At 47.4% G+C, this 11,355-nt stretch overlaps 1 pseudogene; it reads right to left on the bottom strand.

Moving 5' to 3' along the window:
• Positions 1 to 3,343: 3,343 nt before the first annotated feature.
• On the bottom strand, positions 3,344 to 4,585 carry LOC105037535 (heat shock cognate 70 kDa protein-like; annotated as a pseudogene).
• Positions 4,586 to 11,355: the final 6,770 nt, after the last annotated feature.

Raw genomic sequence — 11,355 nt, forward strand, 5'->3', positions numbered from 1 at the left:
GTCAGGATTGGGGCAGGATTCTTGAACTTGGTCTATAGGAAGAGGAGCCCTTACAAAGGGTACAAGTTGAGGGAAAAAAACTTAAATTATATGGCGAATGCTTTTGATTTGTGCTGATGGCCATCATTTAGAAATGTTAGGGATGCCTTGTGGAAGGAGGATGATTATGCTTACCAAAAAATGATGTTGACAATAGCTCAGCCTTTTTCCGATAGAATTGCTGATTTTCTGGAGGAAAATTGCATTTACATTGGCATAGATTTACACAGACGATATTCTTGGTGTTGGATTGTGGATTACCACTTGCTACTCTAAATTAATTAGAACCGGTTGACAATACGGACGCAGCACAGTTATGATAGACTGGAGGGATAAAGAATCCGCAAACTTTTGTTTGTCAGAAGATATAAATTCAGAGGGCTTGCTTCTTTTCTTATGCTTTTCTATTCGAAATTTCGAAAAGTTATGAAGATGGCTTGATGGAGTCTTCAAAAAATTCTTAGGTATACTTTATGCTTGCAAATCCGCTTGTATTGGTTATATTCCTGGATAAGCATTGGATTTCAAGAATTATAGGTTGGTCGATGTACTAATGGTGATTGCCCTACAGAGAGAATTGGTGAAATGATTTCATTTAAGCATCATGCTAAAGTGTACGTGAGATTCCACAGTCTAGCTTTCTGGTATCTAAGTGCACTGATGCCAGGGAATAAGGAATGATTGGATATTGTATGTGAGATTGTTTTGGAAAAGGACTTAGAAGGGGCTGCTACCGTTCAAGGAGAAACAGATTTATGTTACTTATTATCAACAATGTTGGATGGGTTTCCATTGGTTTGTCTTACAAATGATATATTTTCAGAGAAACATTGTGTTATTTTTTTTCGGATGTTGTCCATGTCACTGAGTTTCTTAGCTTTGTAATTTGGTGCAGATTTCCAGCTAGGCAATCAAAATTTCTATTTTTCCTACTGGTGGGTTTGCAGAGGAGGTCAGTCTATAACATGTTTATTATATGATGATGATTTACTTTTACAAAATCTTGAATCTAGATACGAAATTTGTGCATGTCTTGGCATTTTTCAAATTAACATCTCGCTTTAAATGGTTTTTATATACACTATTGGCTGACCTTTATACTAGGGTGGCAAAAATTGTTAGAAGAATTTTTTTTTCTCAAGTGATCATGGTCGATGTTCTTTTCTTTTTCTACTTTTTCAAATATCAAGTGTCAGCATCGTATAAATTTTGGAAGATTGCAAATCATGGATCAGGATTTGATTATAGAATGATTTGATATAAGTGGAATAGTAATAACTGATGGATGAGGATTATGCTTATTAATGTTGTCTTCGATGGTATTCTAGCATGCTACTTGAAGTTCTAGTGCAGGCCTCAGCTGCTGATATAACTTGCAGTCATGCAAAAATCTTTTCATGATAAATTGACACTTACGACTAGAATTGAGTTTGTTATAAAATGAACTTTGCTATTTCATGTTCCTACCAATAAAGAACAAACAACTTACTACCTTCCTTTCCAGTGATGACTTGAGGCACTGAGTTGAGCTGTCAGCTTGTCACATGAAAGACGAGACTTCACTTCCCTCTAGTGTTTTGAGTTTTAAATAAGCTTGCTACTTACGTAGCGGAGGAGCATGCAACGTAGCTAGGTTTGAGCTGTTTGTTCACTGAAAATTCCTCAAAAAATTGGAAATTAATGACTCGGATTTCCTTGACAAATTATAGGGGTGATGATATTGGCTGCTAGACATCTCTAGACGACATGTGGAGCCTTGTGATGTACAAATTCTAGTTTTTGCTGGTTTTGTTAGCTTTCTCCTTGTTACGTTTTGCATTGTGATTTATGTTGTTGTTTTTTTTTATTTCCTTTATTCTTGTCTGGCCCGATTGTATGAACCTAATCAAGCTTGTGTGGCGTTTAAGATCCGTAGAGTCCTGGATGTTGCTTTTATGCAACCAGAATCGTTTGCACTGATGATTTCATCTTCTTCGCCTGAGATAAGTAAAATCGATACATTTACACTGTTTTTTCCTTCTTTTTTTTTTTTGCACATAAACTTATGCTTTTCCAAATGTTTTGTTTTCTGCTTTTTTTCGTTAGCTGTATTCATCTTCCATGGCCAGTGTCTGTTAAATCTGGCCGGATCCTATTAGTATGGATTAGCTTGGTTACCGGGCTCGATTCTTAAGATTGCCGGTAATTTATATGTGATCGGTTCTCAGCCCTTCAGCAGAAATTTTTAAATGCGAGCCCTTTAGCAGAGATCTTTAGATCTGAAAGGGCCAAACCATCTCCAGATGGAGATGCCGAGTCTTTAGACAAGTAACCAAGGTTCAGAATAAAGACGTTTCCACACTTTACCCAAAAAAAAAAAGAAAAAAGACGTTACCACAAAAAGGAGTAGACCCACCAAACCACAAAAATCCATCTAAACTCAAATCCCGTTAGTCGACCTTTTCAATCTTCGACCCAGCCATGCCAGCCCCCGCAGCTTGATAAATCTTTGCAACGATGGGATTGCACAGGCTCTCAGGCTCCTCCATCTTATCTTTTCGGCAAGCTGGTTGCCGTCCGGCCACTGGATGGTCTTCTCAATTGCATCCTCAATCTTGTTTTTTTCAGATGGAGGCAGCTTGGAAGCAATCTTGTTATACTTGATCGTGTTCCTCATAGTATAGGCATGGTTCTCCAGTGCATTCTTTTGCATGGATCTTCTTCCTGTGCTCCTCATCGTCAGCTTTGTACCTCTTGGCCTCACGGACCATCTTCTCGATCTCCTCCTTGCTGAGCCTGCCCTTCTCATTCACGATTGTGATCTTGTTCTTGCGTCCCATAGTCTTCTCTTCGGTGGTGACATTCAGGATGCATTTGGTTAGTTATTAAAAAAATATTTTTTTTTTTTTTAATTTTTTAAAAATAAAAATCAAAAAATAATATTTGATTATATCATAAAAAATAAAATTAAAATAATTAAAATAATTATTTTATATATATAATAATTTTTTTATTTTTAAAATTTATTTTTTATTTTTTTTACCTCCACGTCTAAAACATCAAACTAAAAAGTAAAGAATCCGAATCTTTCTTTTTTATTGGACTCTTCATTTTCCCATCTTCTTTTTTTTTCTTTCTGAACCTTCTCTTTCGTCGAGTTCTTCATCTATCGTTCTCGGTGTTATTTTTTACTTTATAGCTACGTAATTATCAAACATATTTTTTATTTTTTAATTTTAATTTATTTTTATTTAATAATAAAAATTAAAAAAATATATTTTAAAAATTAAAAATCAAAAATCAAACAGTGTAACCAAACGCATCCTCAGTATGCCTCGATATCGAAGCGGATATTGATCCGGGGAACACCTCTCGGAGAAGGAGGGATCCCGGAGACCTCAAATTTGCCCGGCAAATTGTTGTCCTCGGTCCCGGTCCTCTCACCCTCGTAGACCTGAAACAACGCACCGGGCTAGTTATCGGAGTAGGTGGAGAAGACATTCTCCTTCTTGGTGGGGATGGTGGTGTTCCTCGGAATCAGCACGCTCGTCGCTCCTCCAGCAATCTCCAATCCAAGGGAGAGAGGGGTGACATCCAACAGCAGGAGGTCCTTCACCTTCTCATTGCCCTCGCCACTCAAGATTGCAGCTTGGACGGCAGCACCATAGGCAACGGCCTCATCAGGATTGATGCTCTTGCAGAGCTCCTTCCCGTTGAAGAAGTCCTGCAACACCTGCTGCACCCTGGGAATCCTGGTAGAACCCCCAACGAGAACAACATCATGGACGCTGCTCTTGTCCATCTTAGCATCCCCTCAGACACTTCTCCACAGGCTCCACGCACTTCCTGAACAGATCCATGCAGAGCTCCTCGAATCTTGCACGAGTCATCGTCGATACCCTCATGGAGGGAATCGGCTTCAATGGTTGTCCGAGCGGTGGAAGAAAGGGTCCACTTTGCCCTCTCGCACGCTCTCCCGAGCCGCTTCGGATTGTCACTGACGTCCCTGTTGTGCTTCCTCTTGAACTCTTAAAGAAAGTGGTTCACCATCCGGTTGTCGAAATCCACACCGCCACCAAGGTGATCATCGCCAGCGGTCGCCTTCACTTCAAAGATACCCTCGATGGCGAGCAGAGAGACATCAAAATTGCCAGCACCAAGGTCAAAATGAGAACGTTCTCGTACCCCGCCCCGAACTGCAGGTGCAGGTGGCCTTCTTGTGGAGGCCATAGGCAAGGACAGCGGCAGTGGATTCTTGATGATTCGCATCACATTTATCGTTGAAGCAAGCGGGGACCATGACAACAGCATTATGGCCGCGTAGCCTCCGCAATCTCCTTCATCTTGGCGAGGACCATAGAGGATATCGGTGGTGCCGAGATAGGCCTCCGCAATGTTCTTCGACCATGGAGGATATTCCTCAGGACCAAGTGCTTCTCTTCGCCCTTGTACCGGACCACGATCATGGGCTTGTCGCCGGGACCCGCGATGACTTTGTACGGCCATAGTTTCATGTCAGCCTGGACAGAGGGATCGCTAAATCGTCTGCCAATCAAACGCTTGGCATCTGCACTATGAATGGCACCGAATCGGACATGATTGTGGGTACCATACGGTGCTCTTAGTTTGAAGAAAGGCTAGTGTAAAGATAATTGCAAAATTTAAAGGAACTTGCATATAAGAAGATTATTCAGTTGGCAAGAATAAATTTTAAAGGTTATCATCTGGTGAATTCCGACATGGATCGAAACATCGAAAAGTCAGAAAACTTGAAATACTTTGGAATAGGATTTAGGTTAAGTGAAAAGGTACCAAATTTTACAAATGAAAAGATAGAAGCTCATGGCTAGCACCAAATCATAAGCTTATGTTATGATTACTGTAAATGATATATTTTAAGGACCATATAACAAAGAAGATTTTAGGTGTTTGGCAACTGTGATCTTCTGTTTCTTCATCATACAAAAATCATATAATGAATTTAAATTAATACAATCAAATTATTGAACTTTGAAAATTTTTCAGTTTAGATTATGGTTGTGAATTCCATTCGATTGCCATAACGGTTATAGTTATATAACTTGCTGATGTGCTACAAAGGGTTGATATGGACGAGCTTTTCCCCTTGTCCCTCGTCCTTTTTCTTTCTTCCAGAGAGTTCGGATCGGTGATGGCATCATCATCGACAACGACGGTCACATCACGAAAACCCTCTGATTATCCATAAAAAATTGGACAAAAGGTTCTGGAAAGAAGACATACAAGTTTTCCGCTCTCTGTGATGTTGACCTCATTTTCATCTACGATTTCTTAGGACTTATTTGGTTAATAAAAAAATTTTTTTTCTTAAAATTAATTTTTTATGAAGTAATTTTTTGAGAAATTATTTTTTAAAAATATAATTTTAACATATTTGATTGATCATAAAAAAATAATTCATTCTACAATAGATTATGTTTGGTTGACACCAATTTTTTTTAAAAAATAATATAAAATAATTATTATATTCTTAATAAATATAAAATATTTTTTTTACTGGCAAACTTTATATCAATAATAAAATTATATTAAATTTATATAAACATAACAATATTATATTATAATATTATATTAGATCATAATAATTTATTATATTTGTTGGGTATAAAATACCCACAGTCGAAACCCTCAACGGAATCGACATCAACTGCAGCTCCGCTCGGACTCCTACGGGAGCCGGGCTCCACCGCCGACAGCAAGTGCAGCTCCGCCCGGACTCCTACGGGAGCCGGGCTTCACCGCCGACAGCAAGTGCAGCTCCGCCCGGACTCCTACGGGAGCCGGACTTCACCTCTAACTTTGGTTGCAGCACAGCTCCGCCCGGACTCCTACGGGAGCCGGGCTCCGTCCTCGACATCAACTGCAACGCAGCTCCGCCCGGACTCCTACGGGAGCCGGGCTCCGTCCTGGACATCAACTGCAACGCAGCTCCGCTCGGACTCCTACGGGAGCCGGGCTCCGCCTCCGACATCAATTGCGGGTAAGCTCCGACCGGACTCCTACGGGAGCCGGACTTCACCTCTAACTTTGGTTGCAGCACAGCTCCGCCCGGACTCTTACGGGAGCCGTTCTCCGCCCTCAACATCAACCGCAACGCAGCTCCGCCCGGACTCCTACGGGAGCCGGGCTCCGCGTTCGACATCAATTACAGCACAGCTCCGACCGGGCTCTTAAGGGAGCCGGGCTACGTTCTCGACGCCAACGACGCAGCCGCAAGCAGACTTCGCCCGAACTCCCACGAGAGCCGAGCTCCGCCCCCAACGTCAGCTCCGAGGGGGTTCCGCCCGGATTCCCCCAGAAGTCGGGCTCCACCCACGACCCTGCTCCACTTCCTGTGGCGGACTCCGCGCAGTTCCATCATTCCCTGACAGGCCGCAGTAGCCATCGCCGCCCTGCTCCACTTCTTGTGGCAGATTCCGCACAGCTCCACTACCCCCTGGCAGGCCGCAATAACGGCCACGAACCTGCTCCACCTCCTGCGACGGATTCCACACGATTCTCCCATCTGCTGGCGAGTCACGACAACGGATGCTGCTCCACCCCGCGTAACAGATTCCACGTGGCAAGCCACAGTGATGGCCACGCGTCTACTCCACTATCCTTTGCAATCAATTTTCCTGACCATGGGCGGCCCACTACCAGACGGTTACAAACGTCGCCATCAATCCGTTGCCTCCTCCGCCTATAAAAGGGGCACCCAGATACGTTATTCTTTAAGCTCATTTCTTATCTCAAAACTCTGCTAAATTCTCCGTTCGAGCACTCCATTCTTGTTGAGGCAGAGAACTGACTTGAGCGTCGGAGGGTCTTGCCGGAGCAACCCCACCTCCGGTTTAGACTTCCTTTGCAGGTCCAGGCGGCGACCGCGACTTCCCCGACTCCAGCTTCTCCGGCGCAAGCAGATTTTTGCACCAACAATATTAATATGATACTAATTGATGGGTATAAAATACCCGCAGCCGAAATCCTCAGCAGAACGGCTCCGCCCGGACTCCTACGGGAGCCGGGCTCCGCCCTCGACAGCAGAATGGCTTCGCCCGGACTCTTACGGGAGCCGGGCTCCGCCTCCGACATGAACTGCGGGTAAGCTCCGACCGGACTCCTACGGGAGCCGGACTTCGCCCCTAACTTTGGTTGCAGCACAGCTCCGCCCGGACTCCTACGGGAGCCGGGCTCCGCCCTCGACAGCAGAACGGCTCCGCCCGGACTCCTACGGGAGCCGGGCTCCGCCATCGACAACAGAACGGCTCCACCCGGACTCCTACGGGAGCCGGGCTCTGCCTCCGACATGAACTGCGGGTAAGCTCCGACCGGACTCCTACGGGAGCCAGACTTCGCCCCTAACTTTGGTTGCAGCACAGCTCCGCCCGAACTCCTACGGGAGCCGGGCTCCGCCCTCGACAGCAGAACGGCTCCGCCCGGACTCCTACGGGAGCCGGGCTCCGCCCTCGACAGCAGAACGGCTCCGCCCGGATTCCTACGAGAGCCGGGCTCCGCCATCGACAACAGAACGGCTCCACCCGGACTCCTACGGGAGCCGGGCTCCGTCTCCGACATCAACAACAGCTCGGCTCTGCCCGGACTCCTACGGGAGCCGGGCTCCGCCCTCAGTATCAGCTGCTGGTAAGCTCCGTCCGGACTCCTACGGGAGCCGGACTTCATCTTTAATTTTGATTGCAGAATGCTCTGCCCGGACTCCTACGGGAGCCGGGTTCCACTTTCAGTATCCACTGCAGGAAAGCTTCGTCCGGACTCCTACGGGAGCCGGACTTCACCTAACCGAAAGGAGGATCCTTCCCGGACTTCTACAGAGGCCGGACTCCGACCGCTGCCGAGCCTCGATCAACGGATCCGCGCCCCTTGGCAGATCGCAATAACAACCATGATCCTGTTCCACTACCTGTAGCGGATTCCACGCGGCTCCATTACTCTCTGACAGGCTGTGTCAACGACCACGATTCTGCTCCGCTCCCTACGGCAGGTGCTGCACGATCCCACTACTCACTGGCAGCTAGCGGCAACGGACGCCGCTCCACTACCTGCAACAGGCCCTACGTGGCAGGCTATGACAATAGCCACGGGTCTAGCCCACTACCTTTCGCAATCAATTCCCCTGATCATGGGCGGCTCACTACCAGGCGGTTACAAACGTCACCATCAATCCATTGCCTCCTCCGCCTATAAAAGGGGCACCCAGATACGTTATTCTTTAAGCTCATTTCTTATCTCAAAACTCTGCTAAATTCTCCGTTCGAGCACTCCATTCTTGTTGAGGCAGAGAACTGACTTGAGCGTCGGAGGGTCTTGCCGGAGCAACCCCACCTCCGGTTTAGACTTTCTTTGCAGGTCCCGACGGCGACCGTGACTTCCCCGACTCCAGCTTCTCCGGCGCAAGCAGATTTTTGCACCAACAGGATTGGCGCTAGAGGAAGGGCTGTGTCTTCGCAGTACCCTTGTTCTTGAAGGAGCGCTCAACGGACCCGCTTCCGGCCATCTTTCCGGCATCCAATCCTCTTTTCCCCATCCGATGCCCTCTCGCGAGGTTTCTGCACAACTACCTCCGGCTATGGTCGCCGATAAAGGGTGGCCGGGTGACCAGTCTTCGTCGGATTCCGTCAACGTCATCTTGGGAGAATCCCGGCAGGAGGCAATCAGCACATCAGCTGCACCCCTCAAGCGGCAAAAAGTTGAAGAACCCATAGCCTTCACTGAAGAAGACGCCCAGGGAGTCCAATTCTCTCATAACGACGCGGTCGTAGTTTCCTTGAACATAGCAAATTATGATGTCCGTCGCATTCTCGTCGACAACGGAAGTTCGGCCGACATCTTATTCTACAGTGCCTTTTCGAGAATGGCCATTCTTGGCGGTCATCTAAGGCCGATTTGCTCCCCCTTGATAGGGTTTACTGGCGACGCCGTTCCGACGGAAGGAATGATAACTCTAACCGTGACCGCGGGCCAACATCCAAAGCAGTCCCGAGCCCTGGTGAATTTCCTGATGGTAAAAGCGCCATCTGCCTACAATGCGATTCTTGGCCGACCTGGCCTCAATGCCCTCCGAGCCGTTGTTTCAACCTACCATTTGAAATTGAAGTTCCCCACTGGCAAGGGAATTGGAGAAGTTCGGGGAGACCAAGCGCTGGCCAGGCACTGCTACAATATTGCCCTGCAAAGAAGCGATCAAGCGGACCTCTGTCCGGTCGACGGGTTGGATGCGCGCGATGACCTCACTGAAGAGAGGGGCGGTCCGATCGAGGACCTAATACCAATTTCTTTGAATGATGGGAATGCGGAGCATGTGGTGTTAATTGGCTCCAACCTGGAGGAGGAGGTGCGGACGCATCTCGTGGATTTCCTTCGAAGAAATGCGGACGTTTTCGCATGGGTCCCGACGGATATGCCGGGGATTGACACGAAAGTCATGGAACATCATCTGGCAGTCGACCCTAAACATCGGCCAACAAAAGAAAAAATCCGGAGTCATGCCCCGGAGAGGCAGAAGGCAATAGCCGAGGAAGTGGATAAACTTCTCAAGGCCGGATTCATCAAGGAGGTCAATTATCCAGAGTGGATCTCCAATGTTGTCTTGGTCAAGAAAGCAAACGGCAAGTGGAGGATGTGTATCGACTTCAAAAAGCTGAATAAGGCTTGCCCAAAGGACAGCTACCCCCTTCCCAGGATCGACCAACTGGTGGACGCTACCTCGGGCCATGAGCTTCTCACTTTTATGGACGCATTCTCCGGCTATAACCAGATTAGAATGGCATCGGAAGATGAAGAGAAGACTGCTTTTATTACTAATCGCGGCTTTTACTGCTACAGGGTTATGCCGTTCGGCCTCAAGAACGCGGGCGCAACCTATCAACGACTGGTGAACAAAATCTTCAAAGAGCAGATTGGCCGAAATATGGAGGTTTATGTGGACGATATGCTCGTGAAAAGCAGGTCTTCCGAAAATCATGTCGCCGACCTCGAGGAAACCTTTGGCGCTCTTCGAAAGTATAGAATGAAGCTGAACCCGATCAAATGCGCCTTTGGGGTAACCTCAGGAAAGTTCCTGGGCTTCATGGTGTCGGGGCGCGGGATCGAGGCCAATCTGGAGAAAATTTGCGCCATCCAAAATATGACTGTCCCAAGGTCAATCAAGGAGGTTCAATGCCTCACGGGAAGAGTCGCGGCTCTTAATCGCTTTGTCGCGAGGTCGGCCGAACGATGTCTGCCCTTCTTTCAAACCCTCAAGCAGTCGAAGAATTTCTACTGGACCTCTGAATGCCAACAGGCATTCGAAGAATTAAAAAGCTACCTTAGCTCGCCCCCACTGCTGGCGAAGCCCGAGCCTAAGGAGGAATTATTTTTGTATCTGGCAGTCTCTCCCACAGCCCTTGCAGCTGTCCTTGTTAAAGAGGAAATGAAAGTCCAACGACCGGTCTACTACATCAGTCGCGTGTTGAGGGACGCCGAGACCAGGTATACTAAATTGGAAAAACTAACCTACGCTTTGTTGATTGCAGCTCGGAGACTCCGGCCTTACTTTCAAGGGCACACGGTGACGTTACTCACCGACCAACCGATCAAGGCGGTTTTGCACCGAGCTGATATCTCATGGAGAATGGCGAAATGGGCAATCGAGCTCACAGAATTCGACATCAACTACAAACCTAGACCGGCAATAAAAGCCCAAGTATTGGCGGATTTCATAGTAGAATGCACCATCCCCGAGGAGGCCGAACCTGAGCAAAACGAAATTGACGACCTGAGGACTCAACCGAACTCCCCCGACGAAGAAGCCAGTTCCTCCGATAGCTTTTGGACCCTCCATGTGGACGGATCTTCCAACATGGCAGGCGCGGGTGCAGGCCTGATCTTGACCAGCCCTGAGGGGGTCGTTGCGGAGTACGCTCTGCATTTCGAATTCCCCGCAACAAACAATGGAGCGGAGTATGAAGCTCTGATCACAGGATTGAGGATCGCCAGGGAGCTCGGAATAGGTCAACCCGGGCGCACAGCGATTTCCAACTTGTGGTGGGGCAAGTCAGCGGGAGCTTTGAAGCGCGGGAGGACTGTATGGCCAAATATCTTGAGAAGGTGAAGGAGTTCATCCCTGCCTTTGGCAATTTCGACATCAGGCAAATTCCAAGGTCGGAGAACATCAGAGCCGATCTTCTCTCCAAACTGGCGACATCGGCTCCGGCCGAATTGTCAAAAGGCGTCTTCTTTGAAGTTTTAAAACAACCGAGTATGGAAGAACCGCGACTCGTAATGGAGATCGACCACGAGCCCAGCTGGGTCGACCCGCTA

The sequence above is a fragment of the Elaeis guineensis genome, chromosome 5 (assembly GCF_000442705.2).
Source record: "Elaeis guineensis isolate ETL-2024a chromosome 5, EG11, whole genome shotgun sequence".
Lineage (NCBI taxonomy): Eukaryota > Viridiplantae > Streptophyta > Magnoliopsida > Arecales > Arecaceae > Elaeis > Elaeis guineensis.